Source organism: Triticum aestivum, chromosome 2B, assembly GCF_018294505.1.
Source record: "Triticum aestivum cultivar Chinese Spring chromosome 2B, IWGSC CS RefSeq v2.1, whole genome shotgun sequence".
Taxonomy (NCBI): Eukaryota; Viridiplantae; Streptophyta; class Magnoliopsida; order Poales; family Poaceae; genus Triticum; species Triticum aestivum.
Genome location: NC_057798.1, coordinates 619,254,136 through 619,272,546, shown reverse-complemented (window position 1 = coordinate 619,272,546; position 18,411 = coordinate 619,254,136).

The window sequence follows — 18,411 nt, the reverse complement described above, 5'->3', positions numbered from 1 at the left end:
TCTTGTGCTGGCTCTTTTATGATGAAGACTATTGAATTTAAATGGAATTTATTGGATAGAATTAAACGCAACTCTGAAGATTGGGACCTCGACGAAGGTAAGGAGTCAGGTATGACACCTAAGTTTGATTGTGTTAAATCTTTTATGGATACCGATATTTTCCGTAAGTTTAGCACTAAATATGGACTTGACTCTGAGGTAGTAGCTTCTTTCTGTGAATCTTTTTCTACTTATGTTGATCTCCCCAAGGAGAAGTGGTTTAAATATCATCCTCCCATAGAAGTAAAAGTAGCTGCACCTATTAAAGTTGAAGAAAAGACTGTCACTTATAATGATCCTATTGTTCCCACTTCTTATGTTGAGAAACCACCTTTCCCTGTTAGAATGAAGGATCATGCTAAAGCTTCAACTGTTGTTCGTAAAAGCAATATTAGAACTTATACACCTCCTGAGCAAGTCAAAGTAGAACCTAATATTGCTATTGTTAAAGATCTCTTGTCTGATAATATTGATGGGCATGTTATTCAATTCTGTGGTGAAACTGCTAGAATTGCTAAACCTTGTGCTAGAGATAAACATAGACCTGTGGTAGGCGTGCCTGTTATTTCTGTTAAAATAGGAGATCATTGTTATCATGGCTTATGTGATATGGGTGCTAGTGCTAGTGTTATACCTATTACCTTGTATGAAGAAATTATGCATGATATTGCACCTGCTGAGTTAGAAGATATTGATGTTACAATTAAACTTGCCAATAGAGATACTATATCTGCAATGGGAATTGTTAGAGATGTTGAAGTCTTGTGTGGAAAAACCAAATATCCCGCTGATTTTCTTGTTCTTGGTTCTCCACAAGATAGCTTTTGTCCCATTATATTTGGTAGACCCTTCTTGAATACTGTTAATGCTAAGATAGACTGCGAAAAGAATGTTGTTACTATTGGCTTGGATGATATGGTTCATGAGTTTAATTTCTCTAAATTTAGTAAACAACATCGTGAGGAAGAATTGCCTAGTAAAGATGAAATTATTGGTCTTGCTTCTATTGCCGTACCTCCTAGTGATCCTTTAGAACACTATTTGCTAGACCATGAAAATGATATGTTCATGAATGAAAGAAGGGAAATAGATGAAGTATTCTTTAAACAGGAACCTATTCTGCAACACAATTTGCCTGTTGAAATCCTAGGGGATCCTCCTCCACCCAAGGGTGATCCCGTGTTTGAGCTTAAACCGTTGCCTGATAATCTTAAATATGCTTATCTTGATGAAAAGAAAATATATCCTGTCATTATTAGTGCTAACCTTTCAGAGCATGAAGAAGAAAGATTATTGAAAACTCTGAAGAAGCACCGTGCCGCTATTGGATATACTCTTGATGATCTTAAGGGCATCAGTCCCACTCTATGTCAACATAAAATAAATTTGGAAGCGGATGCCAAACCAGTTCGTGATCCTCAACGACGTTTGAATCCTAAAATGAAAGAAGTGGTAAGAAAAGAAATACTCAAGCTTCTGGAGGCAGGTATAATTTATCCCGTTGCTGATAGTCAGTGGGTAAGTCCTGTCCATTGTGTCCCTAAGAAGGGAGGTATTACTGTTGTCCCTAATGATAAAGATGAATTGATTCCGCAAAGAATTATCACAGGTTATAGGATGGTAATTGATTTCCGCAAATTAAATAAGGCTACTAAGAAAGATCATTACCCCTTACCTTTTATTGATCAAATGCTAGAAAGATTATGCAAACATACACATTATTGCTTTCTAGATGGTTATTCTGGTTTCTCTCAAATACCTGTGTCGGCTAGAGATCAATCAAAGACTACTTTTACATGCCCTTTTGGTACTTTTGCTTATAGACGTATGCCTTTCGGTTTATGTAATGCACCTGCTACCTTTCAAAGATGCATGATGGCTATATTCTCTGATTTTTGTGAAAAAATTTGTGAGGTTTTCATGGACGATTTTTCCGTCTATGGTTCCTCTTTTGATGATTGCTTGAGCAATCTTGATCGAGTTTTGCAGAGATGTGAAGAAACTAATCTTGTCTTGAATTGGGAAAAGTGCCACTTTATGGTTAATGAAGGTATTGTCTTGGGGCACAAAGTTTCTGAAAGAGGTATTGAAGTTGATAAAGCCAAGGTTGATGCTATTGAAAAGATGCCATGTCCCAAGGACATCAAAGGTATAAGAAGTTTCCTTGGTCACGCCGGATTTTATAGGAGGTTCATTAAGGACTTCTCAAAAATTTCTCGGCCTCTGACTAATTTACTACAAAAAGATGTACCATTTGTCTTTGATGATGATTGTGTAGAAGCATTTGAAATACTTAAGAAAGCATTAGTCTCTGCACCTGTTGTTCAGCCACCTGATTGGAATTTACCCTTTGAAATTATGTGTGATGCTAGTGATTACGCTGTAGGTGCTGTTCTAGGGCAAAGAGTTGATAAGAAATTAAATGTTATCCATTATGCTAGTAAGACTCTAGACAATGCTCAAAGAAATTATGCTACTACCGAAAAGGAACTTTTAGCAGTTGTATTTGCTTGTGATAAATTCAGACCCTATATTGTTGATTCTAAAGTAACTATTCACACTGATCATGCTGCTATTAAATATCTTATGGAAAAGAAAGATGCAAAACCTAGACTTATTAGATGGGTTCTCTTGCTGCAAGAATTTGATTTGCATATTGTTGATAGAAAAGGAGCTGAGAACCCCGTTGCAGACAACTTATCTAGGTTAGAGAATGTTCTTGATGACCCACTACCTATTGATGATAGCTTTCCTGATGAACAATTAAATGTCATAAGCACTTCTCGTAGCACTCCATGGTATGCTGATTATGCTAATTATATTGTTGCTAAATTTATACCACCTAGCTTCACATACCAACAAAAGAAAAAGTTTTTCTATGATTTGCGACATTACTTTTGGGATGACCCACATCTTTATAAAGAAGGAGTAGATGGTGTTATTAGACGTTGTGTACCTGAGCATGAACAGGAACAGATCCTACGCAAGTGTCACTCCGAAGCTTATGGAGGACACCACGCTGGAGATAGAACTGCACATAAGGTATTGCAATCCGGTTTTTATTGGCCCACTCTCTTCAAGGATGCCCGTAAGTTTGTTTTGTCTTGCGATGAATGTCAAAGAATTGGTAATATTAGTAGACGTCAAGAAATGCCTATGAATTATTCACTTGTTATTGAACCATTTGATGTTTGGGGCTTTGATTATATGGGACCTTTTCCTGCCTCTAATGGATATACACATATTTTAGTTGCTGTTGATTACGTTACTAAGTGGGTAGAAGCTATTCCAACTAGTAGTGCTGATCATAACACTTCTATTAAAATGCTTAAGGAAGTTATTTTTCCGAGGTTTGGAGTCCCTAGATATTTAATGACTGATGGTGGTTCACACTTTATTCATGGTGCTTTCCGTAAAATGCTTGCTAAATATGACGTTGATCATAGAATTGCATCTCCATATCACCCGCAGTCTAGTGGTCAAGTAGAATTGAGCAATAGAGAGCTCAAATTAATTTTGCAAAAGACTGTCAATAGGTCTAGAAAGAATTGGTCCAAGAAACTGGATGACGCATTATGGGCCTATAGAACTGCATATAAGAATCCTATGGGTATGTATCCGTATAAAATGGTTTATGGAAAAGCATGTCACTTACCCCTCGAACTAGAACATAAGGCATATTGGGCTATTAAAGAGCTCAACTATGATTTCAAATTTGCCGGCGAGAAGAGGTTATTTGATATTAGCTCACTTGATGATGGAGAACCCAAGCTTATGAAAATGCCAAGTTGTTTAAAGAAAAAGTTAAAAGATGGCATGACAAAAGGATACAAAAGCGTGAGTTTAATATAGGTGATTATGTATTGCTATACAACTCTCGTTTAAGATTTTTTGCAGGAAAACTTCTCTCTAAATGGGAAGGTCCCTACGTTATCGAGGAGGTCTATCGTTCCGGTGCCATAAAAATCAACAACTTCAAAGGCACAAATACGAAGGTGGTAAACGGTCAAAGGATCAAACACTATATCTCAGGTAATCCTATAAATGTTGAAACCAATATTATTGAAACCGTAACCCCGGAGGAATACATAAGGGACACTTTCCAGACCGTTCAGACTCCGAAAAGGAATAGGTATGTGGTACGGTAAGTAAACCGACTCCAAAACAATTTTTAAGGCAATATTTCTCCGTTTTGGAATATTTAGAAAAATAGAAAAATAAGTGGCAGTCCGGGAAGGACACGAGGCCTCCACGAGGGTGGAGGGCGCGCCCTACCCCCTGGGTGCGCCCCCCTACCTGTGAGCACCTCGTGTGCCCTCCGGACTCCGTTTTCTTGCATGTTACGTATTTTGGTCGGTAAAAATTCATTATATATTCTCCCGAAGGTTTTGACTCTCGTATCACGCAAATCTCCCCTGTTCTTGTTTCGAGCTGTTTTTCTGACAGGTCTAGATCATCATGACGACCCCAAGTGCTTCCAAGGACAAGTTCTTCAAGAAGGTGATTAACCCTTACCTCGCGGAGGTACTGCGACACCCTCAAACCATTGAGATGCGTGATGGGTTGCTGCACATCCGCAATGTTGAGGGACCAAAGGGAACCGGAAGCTTGGAGTCGAGGCTCGAAGCAATGGAGCAACAAGTTTTCAAGTGCTAGGGGATGGTGGAGCGTGGAATCAACGCTAGCCACAAGATGCTCACGGAGTTCACCAACAACTACGAGCCGGATGCCAAGAACACCGAGGAGGCCAGCTTCAAGCTACATGAGAAGATCGAGCACCTCCAAGCCAAATCTATGATCTGCAAAACCAAAACTGTGAGTATGAATATAGATTCAAAAGGATGAGTTTGGCTGCAGATTTGAGGATTCCGGAGACTCGATCATCCTTCTATGATGGTGAGCCTATGCCATGGAAGGTGGACGACAAGCCTGCATCATCAACAACACCTCCACCGCCAACAACAAAGAAGAAGATATAATCACATGGGTATGGGCACTCCCCTTGGCAACTACCAAGCTTGGGGGAGGTGCCCTGGTATCGTATCACCATCACAACTCCTATCTTTACCGTTTTTCTTAGTTTGATCCTTTTAGTAGTATCTTGATTTAGTAGAATAAAGTCATGGCATGATCTAGTTTTGAGTTTTGCTTTATGATCCTTCTTTGTAATCGAGTCTGTGAGCTATATAATAAAGATTAGTGTTGAGTCAAGGGCTTGATTATTTTGCCATGATCTTGGGTAAATAGAAAGAAGAAAAAGAATAAAAAGAATCAAAAAGTTCATATTGATCTTATTGAAAGTAATGACTTCACATAGAAAGAGTATGATGATTAAAAGTTGTTGGGAGTTGGCAAATATAGCTTTGGTCATCGTTGCAATTAATAGGAAGTAATAAGGAAAGAGAGGTTTCACATATAGATATATTATCATTGACATCTTTTATGATTGGGAGCACTCATTAAAATATGACATGCTAAAGAGTTGAGGTTGGACAAGGAAGACAACATAATGAGTTATGTTTTCTTACATCTGAGATAAAGTATGTTGTCATGGATCCTCTAACGTGTTGAGCTTGCCTTTCCCCCTCATGCTAGCCAAATTCTCAGCACCAAGTAGAAATACTACTTGTGCTTCCAAATACCCTTAAACCAGTTTTGCCATGAGAGTCCACCATATCTACCTATGGATTGAGTAAGATCCTTCAAGTAAGTTGTCATCGGTGCAAGCAATAAAAATTGCTCTCTAAATATGCATGACTTATTAGTGCAGAGAAAATAAGCTTTGTACGAACTTGTTGTGGACGTAATAAAAGCGACGGACTGCATAATAAAGGTCCACATACAAGGGGCAATATAAAGTGACGTTCTTTTGCATTAAGATTTTGTGCATCAACCCTAAACGCGCATGACAACCTCTGCTTCCCTCTGCGAAGGGCCTATCTTTTATTATTATCCTCTACCTTATGCAAGAGTCACGGTGATCTTCACCTTTCCTTTTTCATTTTATCCTTTGGCAAGCTCAGCATGTTGGAAAGAACATGATATATATATATATCTAATTGGATGTAGGGGAGCATGAATTATTATTGTTGACATTACCCTTGAGGTAAAAGGTTGTGGGGCAAAACTATAAGCCCCTATCTTTCTCTGTGTCCGATTAAAACTCCGTAACCACAAGTATTGCGTGAGTGTTAGCAATTATGAAGGACTAAGTGATAGTTGAGTATGTGGACTTGCTTTTAAGCTCTGACATAGACTCTTTCCGATGTTATGATAAATTGCAATTGCTTCAATGACTGAGGTTATAATTTGTTGGTGCTCAATAAGGTTTCTGATTCATACTTTTGCATTGTGAAAAGATCATCACTTGAACATAAGTAATCATATGACAAAATCTATATATGTTGCTGTTATGGAAATAATCATGATGCCTTCATGTCCGTATTTTATTTTTATCGACGCCTCTACCTCTAAACATGAGGACATATTTATTGTTATCGGCTTTTCGCTTGAGGACAAGCGAGGTCTAAGCTTGGGGGAGTTGATACGTCAATTTTGCATCATGCTTTTATATCAATATTTATTGCATTATGGGTTGTTATTTCATGTTATGTCACAATACTTATGGCTATTCTCTCTTATTTTACAAGGTTTACATGAAGAGGGAGAATGCCGGCAGCTGGAATTCTGGGCTGGAAAAGGAGCAAATACTGGAGGCCTATTCTGCGCAACTCCAAAAGTCCTGAAACTCCACGGAATATCTTAAAATAAATAAAGAAAAATCGTCGCCAAAGATGAAGGCCAGGGGGCCCACACCCTGCTCACGAGGGTGGGGGCGCCCCCCCTGGGGCGCGCCCCCTATCTCGTGGGCCCCATGGTGGCTCTCCGATGCCCATCCTATATGAAGTCTTTTGATGACAAAAAAATAGAAGGCAACCTTTCGGGACGACACTCCGCCGCCACGAGGCGAAACCTTGGCAGAACCAATCTAGGGCTCCGGCAGAGCTGTTTTGCCGGGGACACTTCCCTCCGGGAGGGGGAAATCATCACCATCGTCATCACCAACGCTCCTCTCATCGGGAGAGGGCAATCTCCATCAACATCTTCACCAGAACCATCTCATCTCCAAACCCTAGTTCATCTCTTGTATCCAATCCTTGTCTCCAAGTCTGGGATTGGTGCTAGTAGGTTGCTAGTAGTGTTGATTACTCCTTGTAGTTGATGCTAGTTGGTTTATTTGGTGGAAGATCATATGTTCAGATCCTTTATGCATATTATTACCCCTCTGATTATGAACATGAATATGCTTTGTGAGTAGTTACGTTTGTTCCTGAGGACAAGGGAGAAGTCTTGCTATTAGTAGTCATGTGAATTTGGTATTCGTTCGATATTTTGATAAGATGTATGTTGTCTAGCCTCTAGTGGTGTTATGTGAACGTCGACTACATAACACTTCACCATTATTTGGGCCTAGAGGAAGGCATTGGGAAGTAATAAGTAGATGATGGGTTGCTAGAGTGACAGAAGCTTAAACCCTAGTTTATGCGTTGCTTCGTAAGGGGCTGATTTGGATCCATACGTTTCATGCTATGGTTAGGTTTACCTTAATACTTTTGTTGTAGTTGCGGATGGTTGCAATAGAGGTTAATCATAAGCGGGATGTGTGTTCAAGTAAGAACAACACCCAAGCACCGGTCCACCCACATATCAAATTATCAAAGTACCGAACGCAAATCATATGAGCGTGATGAAAACTAGCTTGACGATATTCCCATGTGTCCTCGGGAGCACTTTTCCTATTATAAGAGTTTGTCCAAGCTTGTCCTTTACTACAAAAAGGACTGGGCCACCTTGCTGCACTTTATTTACTTTTGTTAATTATTGCTCGTTATAATTTATCTTATCACAAAACTATTTGTTACCACTTATTTCAGTACTTGCAGAGAATACCTTGCTGAAAACCGCTTATCATTTCCTTCTGCTCCTTGTTGGGTTCGACACTCTTATTGAAAGGACTACGATAGATCCCCTATACTTGTGGGTCATCAAGGATACTGGCGGTGCCCTCAGCGACCACGGGCCCTCTACCAGGGGGAAAGGCTCACCATCGCTTCCCTCGGCAGAGGAACTACCTCCATGCAGCACCTTGCTCCGTGCGGCACAGGGGAGGGCCTGGCTCCAGGCCTCTCCCGCGCAGCCCCCAGAGCACCACTCCTGCCGGGGGTAGGGCCACTACCCTGGGGTCTCTGACTGCCACCGTAGCCTGGTCCTCCTGTAGTTCAGGGTTAGCGTAAGCATGCTCTAGAGATATCGAGTGTACCCAGCCGTCGTCCTCGTCGAAAGGGTCGATGAAGCCTCCGGGCGGCTCGTCGAAGGCCCGCGCCTCGGGCTCTCCAGCCGCCCATCCTGGTCTGGGGAACGGATCGGGGTCTTCCCCTGTTAGGTACTCCAAGTTCACCATGCAGGGCACGTAAGCATCCGCGATCGCCTCGTCAGGACCGCCACCCAAGTGCCCCGCGCCTCGAGCCGCCAGTCACGGCCTTTGGCCCTGGTGGCCGCTGGGTGGCATCCCAGTGTGTCCTCGTGGTTATCCACCAGCACTTGTCCCTCCTAGTGGCAGCGTACTCATGGCAGGATGGCCCACGCCAGGGCCTGTGTTGATGTTGTCGGATCCTCCTAACGCCCTAGGGGGTGCACGAGCTTGCCGGGGCCTCGCGCTCACTTCTGCCACAACCTGGGGTGTGGCCAAGGAGCAGAAGGGCGGCGTACCCCTACAGGCCGCGTCTAGCAGTTCTGCGACTCGTTCTAGTAGTGCGTCGTGGCCGCTCTCTACCAACCTGCACCGCAGCAGCTCTCATGCTACGATGAGCACGTCTCGCTTGCTCGCCTACTCCCGCCGGGTGTGTGGTGCCATTGCCACAGCGTAACCTGAGGATCGCGCGGCCCCACGCATGCGCCACGGCACAAGGGCGGTGGGCGCCGGCCAGCGGCGCCCACGCCCGAGGGTGTTGGGCGGCGCGTTGGCTGCCTGGAGCATGGAGTTGAGGTCTTCTCGAGCGGATGGCGGCGCCCAGGCAGGCCAGGCAGCCCAATGGTCGGCATGGGCCCTCGGATCATCAGACACCGAAACCGCGGGGCAGTGGCAGGTCAATGGATGGAGAAGAAAGCTTCAGCGCACCCCTACCTGGTGCGCCAAATGTCGGATTTTGGGTTCCGGCAAACCCTTGTGAGGTTCGAACACTAGGGTGCGCATGAAGGATTCCCTCTCCCTAGCTTGCTCGCTCAACGATCTCATGGCCTAGCTCAACGAACCCAAAGAACACGAGACACAGAGATCTTTACTGGTTTAGGCCACCGTTGCGGTGTAATACCCTAGTCAAGTGTGGTGGTGGTGGATTGCCTCGAGGGCTAAGGATGAACTAGTACAGTGGATGAACAGCCTCAGGAGGAGAAGTGTTCTTGGTCTCTGTGAGCTGGTGAGTGCGAGGATGATCTAAATGTGATCCCCCCTTCTATGGTGGTGGCTAGTCCTATTTATAGAGGCCCCGTTCCTCTTCCCAAATGTTAGGCAGGAAGGGATCCCACAACAGCCAATTTCAAAGGGAGAAAACTAGTACAAGCTATCCTAACAAAAGGTGGTCTTCTCCTGCCAAAGGCTCTGGTGGTGACGCTGCCATGGGCTCCCCATGACCTCCGTCCTGCCGTCCTGCTGGTTTTGGTCTGGTTGCACCGATATGGAAACCTTTGTCTAATGCCTCGGGACTCCTCATCTGCGCTTGCCTCTTTAGCACCAAAAAGGAAACTGGTACACTGTGCCCGCTGGCGCCCGCCAGGCCTTGGTCGTCATGGCTCATGTCACGGGAACCTCGCGAGGTACCCCTTACATAAATATCTCCACTCCTTAGGAGCCATCCTAGCGAGGCCGCCCCTAGGGAGGTCTTGGTGTCGTCCGCCTCGTGAGGCTTGGCCCCTCGCGAGGGTCTTGAGTTATTGTTGTCGAAGCTGGGCCGCACCGGGCTGTTGGTGGAGCCACGTCATGGGCCACAGGCAGGTAAGTCTGGGTAGCCCCGTTCCCAGGACGCCGATAGCCGCCCACCTCTCTCCCAAGGTCTCCATTAATGGTGCCCGAGCCCCTGTTTAATGGCGTGGCTATGTATCACTCAACTGAGATTTAAGAGGGAAAAAAGAAAATCTGAATAGAAAATTTTGTATGGATCTTGATGTAAGATCCGACGGACCTATGTAGCATCTACTGTGACTTATAGCAAGACTGATAAATATATAAGGATGACGACAATGGATAATAATTGTCTTACATAATTAGGAAGATAATCAAAAAAGCCACATGCGGCTACGCCCAAAATACACAAGGGCAAAAGAAGAAGGAAGACAACAATCTGGCTCGCTGATCTCTACTTTCTTAATGCGTTAGTGCAGGCCGCGGGAACTAGTCTCCGCGGCGAGCGGTGATGAGCTCTTTCGTGTCCTCAAGAAAATGCTTGAGAGTATCCACGGATTCCTCCACCAGCCTTTGGCGCTCGATGCGGAGCATGTCATTCTTGTCCATAAGTTTCTTGACGATGACGCTGGTCCTCTTCAACAAGGCACTGGTCTCCTCCTGCTGCTCTGCACTTCCGACGATCTTCGCCCTCAATAGGTCATGCTCGGCCCGGAGCTTATCATGGCCCTCCCTTAGTTGTCGGATCACGCCAGTAGCCTGTTTAAACGAGGCTTTCATGTTGTCCTGCAACCTCGCCCAGCCGGCGATCCAATCCATCTGGCTATGGATGATCGCATGCATGCGCCTGTAAGAGTCATCCCCTGCCCGCGAGACATTTTCCCAGGCTGCCGCGGCACAGCGGGACATCTCTGCTACATGCGCGGCGCGGCGGGACATCTCTGCTGCTTCCAGGGTGCGGCTGGCCCAATCTGCTACATCGACGGCGTGGCAGGACCTCCGTGCTGCTTCGGCAGTGCGGCGGGACCTCTGTGCTTCTACTTCTGCGCGGCGGGACATGTCGGCTACTTTCGCGGCGAGGCGAGGCATCTCTCGTGCTTTCACTTCCATGCTTGCGTCTCCCTGGTGGTAATCTCTCAACCCAGAACTCACGCTGGCCATGGCAGACGCAAGGGCAGGATACTGAATGACTTGTTTGTTTTTGTGGATGAGGAGTTGAGGAGGGATGTGTAGTCATCTTGGCATAATAGTATTTATAACCGAGTACTAATACGCTCCTAAGTGGGAATCCGTTTAGGTTGTGATCGGTGTGAACATGTTTGCAATTAAATATAGCCTGGTAGTAATTTGGAATGTAACGAGGCGCAAGCTCAAAATTTATTGATGGCTCTAGTTTCGATGTGCGGCACTGTTCCCGGATGGCGTAACGTGGGCACGTGTTCTCGGCCGTGGTGTAGCATATGCCAAGGTACTTCTTTTTCTACTGCTGTGTATGTGCAATAACTGGCACTATCAGATACATATCTTACAGTTATTGGGGCATTTGACACGAATAGCCTCGTGGCGAGCTATAGAGGTACTAGTCTTTTTTTCACACGCATTACATTGACACATATCATCTCTCTCCCTCTTTCCCACACATACACCTATCTCTCGGGACTTCTCGCACGCACCATCACTAGCTCCCTAGGTCGATGCCACCCACATACACTTGTACTCTGAGTTTAGTACGTTATATAGGAAGAGAAGAGGTGGACGCACGCACTCATCCTCTCTCACACACGCATCTGTAGCTATGAATTGTAGTATTCTCACCCATCCGATTGTCTCTATCATAGGTTTCCCGTTGCTCCTTGGCCTTGAGATTGAGAAGTTTAAAATGCAGAGGCTAAGCTGGAGGCGCGAGGTTTTGGTTAATTCGTGGGCCGCACACGACACCAACACGACACGAGCTTCGTCTACCTGGTGCGCAGTCGGGTGAGTTGTCCAAGCATAGACACAACCAGTCCCTCCTTAGTATCTGCGCCTCGACTTATGTGCAGAGAAATTAGGAGCAAAGTGAGTACTACTAGTAGTACTACTACTTTGATGTGTCGCATCAACTCGCACAAGTATGTAACACTTCCTGAACAAACACATATATAAGCTATTATACTTCTTACCCAAACAGGGCCAGCCCTGGGGTATGGCGGGAGGGGCGACGGCCCAGGACCTAGGACGGGAAGGGGCCCATGATGTAGGATACATATTAGTATAGCCCAGCAAGAAATAGGTATGAGAAAAAATTATAATGAGCAAAGAAACAAGATGGGCCGGCCCTGCAGATAGCTAGCGATGGCGGTGAAGCGTCACGTCAGCCAAAGGCAAGGCACGATGCCACGGCCGCTCATTTTGCTTCTGAAACAAATCAAAGATCTGGTCGTGTGCCTTCGTCGCTCGTCAGTTCATCTTCACGACTTCGTCGACCGTCGACCTGTCGCTCAGCTCCTTGGCCGCCGCGAGTCGTCGTCGTTGCGCGTGCCGCATGGCCGTCAGGCATCCGGCAAGGCAGCAGTACGTATAATAAATGGTACATATCCATGAATCCATCCATGTACATGTTCCTGATGACCTGATCCATCCCCGATTCCGCCAGACTCTATTTCAGTAGTTTCTTTATTCTTTAGTACATATTCAACTATTCATCCATCAATGATCCATCCTAATTTTCTGTCATTCTATCTACTCATCTAGGGTTTCAATCATCTGATGTATAAATTTCTAATTTTCTATATCCTCTTTTCTTCATAATTTTCTAGTCATCGTTGACTCTGCAATTCTTTGATTGACTAGTCTCTTTGAGCAGTTGAAGGAATTTGAAAAGGTGTTTGGGCTTTTATTCAATTCAAAACTTCTGAAGTACTTGGATGATAGAAATCTACGGGAATGTTGCTCTACTTTTGGAAAAAGCTTTTTCTGATGATAACACATCTGATGTTGATCTTGATGATTTTATCTCTGAGTTGAAAGTGTTGCAGGTAACTTTGCGAGATGGTTTGATGTCAGCGCTTGAGATTCTTCAATTTGTTATGGATGTAGATTGCTATCCAAATGTCTCTCTTGCCTATCGGATCCTATCAACATTGCATGTGTCTATAGCCTCCTCTGAAAGAAGTTTCTCTAAAGTGAAACTATTGGAAAATTATTTGAGGTCAACTATGTTGTAAGACAGATTGAATTACTTGGCTATGTGCTGCATTGAGGAGGATATCTTGGACAATGTTGATCTCGATTGTGGCTTTAATGACTTTGCATCAAGAAACGCCCGAAGAAACTTTTTCTGAAGCACCAAAGTATTATTTTTGTTGATGGAGTCAGACGAATATGGTTCTTGTTTAAGGTAATCATGTTATGTTAGTTCCATTTTGCTACATTTTTAGTATTTGTGTTGTAATATGACATGTTCAAAAATTATTATACTCAATTCTCAAACTAAAGACGTGAGGTTGAAATTTTATTCTTAATATGTTTATGTATCACGCACACGTATACATATATATGATCTTAGGGCATAGGGGGGGGCATGTCCTCGAGTTTGCCTAGGGTCTCCCGAAACATAGGGCCGGCCCTATACCCAAAGGATCTTTATATCCAACAAACACAAAATATCCGTTCGATTGTTGGAAATTACTTTAACTGCTTATCTAATGTCGATGTAATTGCTGCATCGCCACCAAAACCCACCATCTCTTAAGCTAAAGTAGACCGAGCTAACCCCTATATTAGCATATTACTAAGATAAACAGAAGGCACTATAGAATCATTTAGGAGGTGAGCTTGTCAATCTGAATGTGGAGGGACACCGTCCTCGACAACCCAGCCCTGGCCAGCAGCTTGGGAGGAACTGTGAAGAAGGTCAGCTCCTGCACGGCGACGTCGCCGGGATCCTTGCTGCTTGTCACCTCCATTTCCACCTTGACGGCGTCGGTCTTGCCTTTGGGCTCCCCTGGCGGGCTGTTCGCCCATAGCTTGGCCACGTAGTGCGGCAGTGGGGACGCCCCTGCTCTGATGCAGATGACCGACATGGCGATAGCCACGCTAATGTCGAGCACGCTGCCGACCAAGAAAAATGCGTGTTCGTCCTGCTCCGTGAACAGCAAGAGTCGTCGCTCCGACAGTGGCACTTGCAGCTGGAGCACCTTGCCGTATGGGATCGTGTGCACGAGCATGAGATGCACGGAGCTGATGTGGTGGGAGAGCGCCGGTGGCGGGCCTTCGTAGCCACAGATGGGCACGGGGCATTTGCAGGGCGCGAGCGGACCCACGCTCTGGTGATCGGTGAGCTTGTGGTAAGTGACGTAGAGCCCACAGCCTTCGTGCGGGCACTCCACCCTCACCAAGGAAAGGACGGCATCCACCGGCGTGTTCCGCGCGTCGAAGCCACCATCGCGCTCGCACTTCTGGCACTGCCGCTGGTTCCGGGGGCTCTCGACACGGCAGTCCGCGCAGGCCAGGTGCCCTCCCTTGCACTTTACAAATCAATCGAACAACACATCAATCAAGAAACCAGCACCTTGCTCGATCAGCCAAACGAATGAGGTGTATTCGAACCTCATACACTGGAGGCTTCAAAGGGCGGAGGCACAAGGGGCAGTGGAGCAAGGTGAGGTCCATCGAGACCATAGAGAGCTCCATCATCGGGTCCTGTTCCGTCTGCATGATCTCGCCCTCCTCATGCACAACCATCTCTGCTTTAGGGCCAGGGCATTACAAAGCTTTACCGTCACATATTAATACTACTTCAAGGTGCATTAAATCAACACATGCAAGTATCACAAGGAGAGTCATGGCATGCATGCATGCATTGTAATTAATGCATCGGTAAACACAAATTATTGAAACATATCCAGTGCAGTGCTTTGATGTGTCGCGTTAACTCGTACAAGACTGAGAAGTTTGATTACTACGACGCCCTCTCCCTCGTGGAATGAGCTCTGGTGCCTTAAATGCACCTCCCTTTGGCTGCATGACAGGTGGGCCACCCACCTGTTGGGCCCACCTATCATACACGCAAAAGTAGGAGCAGTAAGTCAATGAAGCTGCGTACCTCCGCCCATGAGCATGGTGGCTGGCAGGACTAGGAGAAGCTTTTGTTTGCTACATGCTCTCCCTCCCGCACGCAGTCGACATGCAGCAGTTCAATCGGTGTCAGATCGCTAGAAGCATACTGTAGTACTCCTCCACTGCAGTAGTACTCCATCATTGTTCGACTTCCTGAAGAGGCGAAGAGCCAAGCATAGCCCGAACGCTCGTGTGACTGTTTCATGTGTAGAGTAGTCTCGGATAGCATGTATCATGCCTGTAAGCTTAAAATTGTTGGGGTCGTCTCCATGCTTTTTAATTAAAATAATCTTCTGGCCCTGCCTATCATCCTCGTGATTGTAGTTTGCACACTCATCGGTCAAGACAGGAATATATATTTTAATTTGTGGTGGGGTAAATGTTAGAGGTTGCAGCAAATATATTGTACACTGCGAGTCTTTTAGCCAAGTTTAGAGGCAAGCATGTGGGGCCAGTGCTATGATGTATCGCGTAAACTCGTACAACGAGGAGAAGCTTGATTTTACTACTACACGCCTTCTCCTCGCCCATGCGTGTGGTGCCTCGCAGACGAGGACATGCTTTTGCTTACTACAACAAGCTATCCCTCCCGCATGGGGTGGACGGACGTTGATTGGATATTGTTCATCTTCTTGAAGAGGCGAAGAGCCAAGCGCAACCTGAATGTGGCAGTTGCGAAGGCTCGTGTGGCAGTCTTTGTGTAGGGGTGGGGCGTGGTGCGGAGCCTTGGAGCACGCATATAGCCAGGCTCTTGCATGTGACAAAACTGCTATGTATGCAGGCTATAAGCCCACTGTTGTATTACTTGCTAGTATAGCCCTGTAAACTGGAAAGGAGTATTTGCTTTACTAGAGATTTCAACAAGTGACTACACCCTAAATGAGTAGTACATATGGAGCGAAATGAGTGAATCTCCACCGTAAATAAATATGTAGTTCTCAATATTGAGTATACTACAACTGACTAGTCTCTTTTTGACATGCATTTACATCGATACGAATTGAATGCCAACGACGCAGAGGGTAGCCGTTCCCGAGAAGTTGAACGGTCAATGATGCCTCCGCATTTAATTAGGATGCAGAGGTAGGAGTAAGTAATTGGAGAAGCAGAATGGAGCCAGCACGATGTGAATGCACCGCGGTTTGGACTCTCATATAAAGGCGCCCCACCACTCCAATCCATCTACTCCTAGCACTAAAAAATACACTTCCGTGATGATACGTGTTAGTCACAGTAGGTCACGTTTTCTGTCATGCATGTACATCCATGACGATTTTATGACAAAATCAAGGTAGTCATACCTGTGCTATCGTAGAAGTGTTCCATGACATTACCAAAATTATCATCACGGAAGTGTCCACTTCCATGACGATAAATCGCGCGTCATAGAAGTGCTTTCGTCAAGGGCGACCAACACGTGGCATCCACCATAACGGGACACCGTTAAGCTATCGGGTCCGGTTTTGGATCCGATAACTTGCTAACAGCCACGACCAATGCCGATTTTCCACGTGTAAAATTCTCATTGGCTCACGGAACCACGTGTCAGCTCCGCGTTGGCACAGGTGTCACTCATCCAATGGGCGAGATGCGCCTATGATACGTTGACACGTGGACCGGCCCAAAATTGGCCCATAAAGATTAAATGGGCCGGCCCAACTAAAGGCCCACAAGATTTAGTGGGCCATAATGGGCCAGCCCGGCTAAAGGCCCACAAGATTTAGCGGGCCATAATGGGCCGGCCCAGCTAAAGGCCCACAAGATTTTGCAGACCATAATGGGCCAGCCCAGCTAAAGGCCCGACATTCTCAGTTAAGGCCCATACGGCTAGTGTCAAATCGGCCCATCAACGGCCCATCATAAACTTGTCATCATCGCGGCCCATGGTCACTTCTGGCATGTTAACAGTCCGCTAAGAATTTGGGTCGAATTACGGGCCGGTGTGTTTCCGGCCTGTTAAAGGTCCTGCTTCATTTGGGCCCATTTATAGGCCATTGAAACTTTCAGCCCATAAATGACTGAGAAGGATATGGGTCATATTCGGCCATGTCTGACATTCTGCCTGTTAGAGGCCCACTATAGATTTGGGCCACTTTCAGCCTGTTGTGACTTTCGGCCTGTTAACGTCGGACGAAATCCATGGGCCATATGTGGCCCAACGCCACATTGGGCCTACTAATGGCCCATATAAAAATGACACTAATCAAGCTTGACCGAACTTCTGGCTTGTTAAAGGCCCGTGTAGTAGGTCGGCGCATTTACAGCCCGTCTAAATTTCGGCCTGTGGACGATCCGCATTGTAAATGGGCCACCATTTTGGCCTGCTAAGACCAGTGGTTATTTGGCACAATCAGGGCCCAATCTTACGTTCGGCCTATTAAAGGCCCATGTTTTTTATGGGCTCGAGATATTTACACATGTAAACGGCCTATTATTACTAAGCACCCAAATTATGTTTAGGCCCGTTAAAGGCCCACTACGGGCACAGGCCTACCAGAAAAATATGAAAGCTTATGCTGATTTAGGCCCAGATATTTTTAGTGGGCTACATGAAAATTTCCAGAATCGTTTTTAGCCCAATTGGAATGGGCCCGACGAATGTTGTCATGTTGGTCTCCTATGAAGCTTTCAGCCGAATATATTAGTAAGATAAACCTACACTATACAAAAATAGTGTTGTAATTAATGCAGCCTTTGGCAGCATCATAAATGTTGTATCACAACAAAATAAATTCCAACCATACAACAAAAGGCCTATTGGCATAAAGTTTACAGTCGTTACAGATAAAAGCACCATCAGATGTATAGAAGCACAGACCATTTGACCTAAGTGCTAATGTTTCAGGATGTAGAAACTGATGGAGCAGCACGATCTTCCCCTTTTTTGCCATCGCCCTTGAACAACGAAGCAAATGTCTGATAGTCTGGTTTCAAAGCCATTCGTATCTTCATGACATTTGTTAACCACTATTTTTGTTTCTGACACAACGTCCATTAGGGATTGGACTTGTGTCTGGAGCACAGATATATCACTCTATCTAGCCGGAAGATTTTGTTCAGTAGGCGACTTGGACGATGTTATCTTGACAACCAACCCAGAATTATGCGGGAAGGTGCTTTTTGCACTGTTAGTGGAGAGATACTGACGCATTGTAGCAAGAGGTGACATTGTGCCTGTGGTGGCCTCGTCACCTTCAGGTGGTTATGGTTGTTCAATCATTTGTTCCATAGCTTGCTGGAAGTTTGAACTTGTAGATTAGTGTACCAGATAAGTTACTAATGAGACAAAAACAAACAAAGTAGGTTTCACGTTT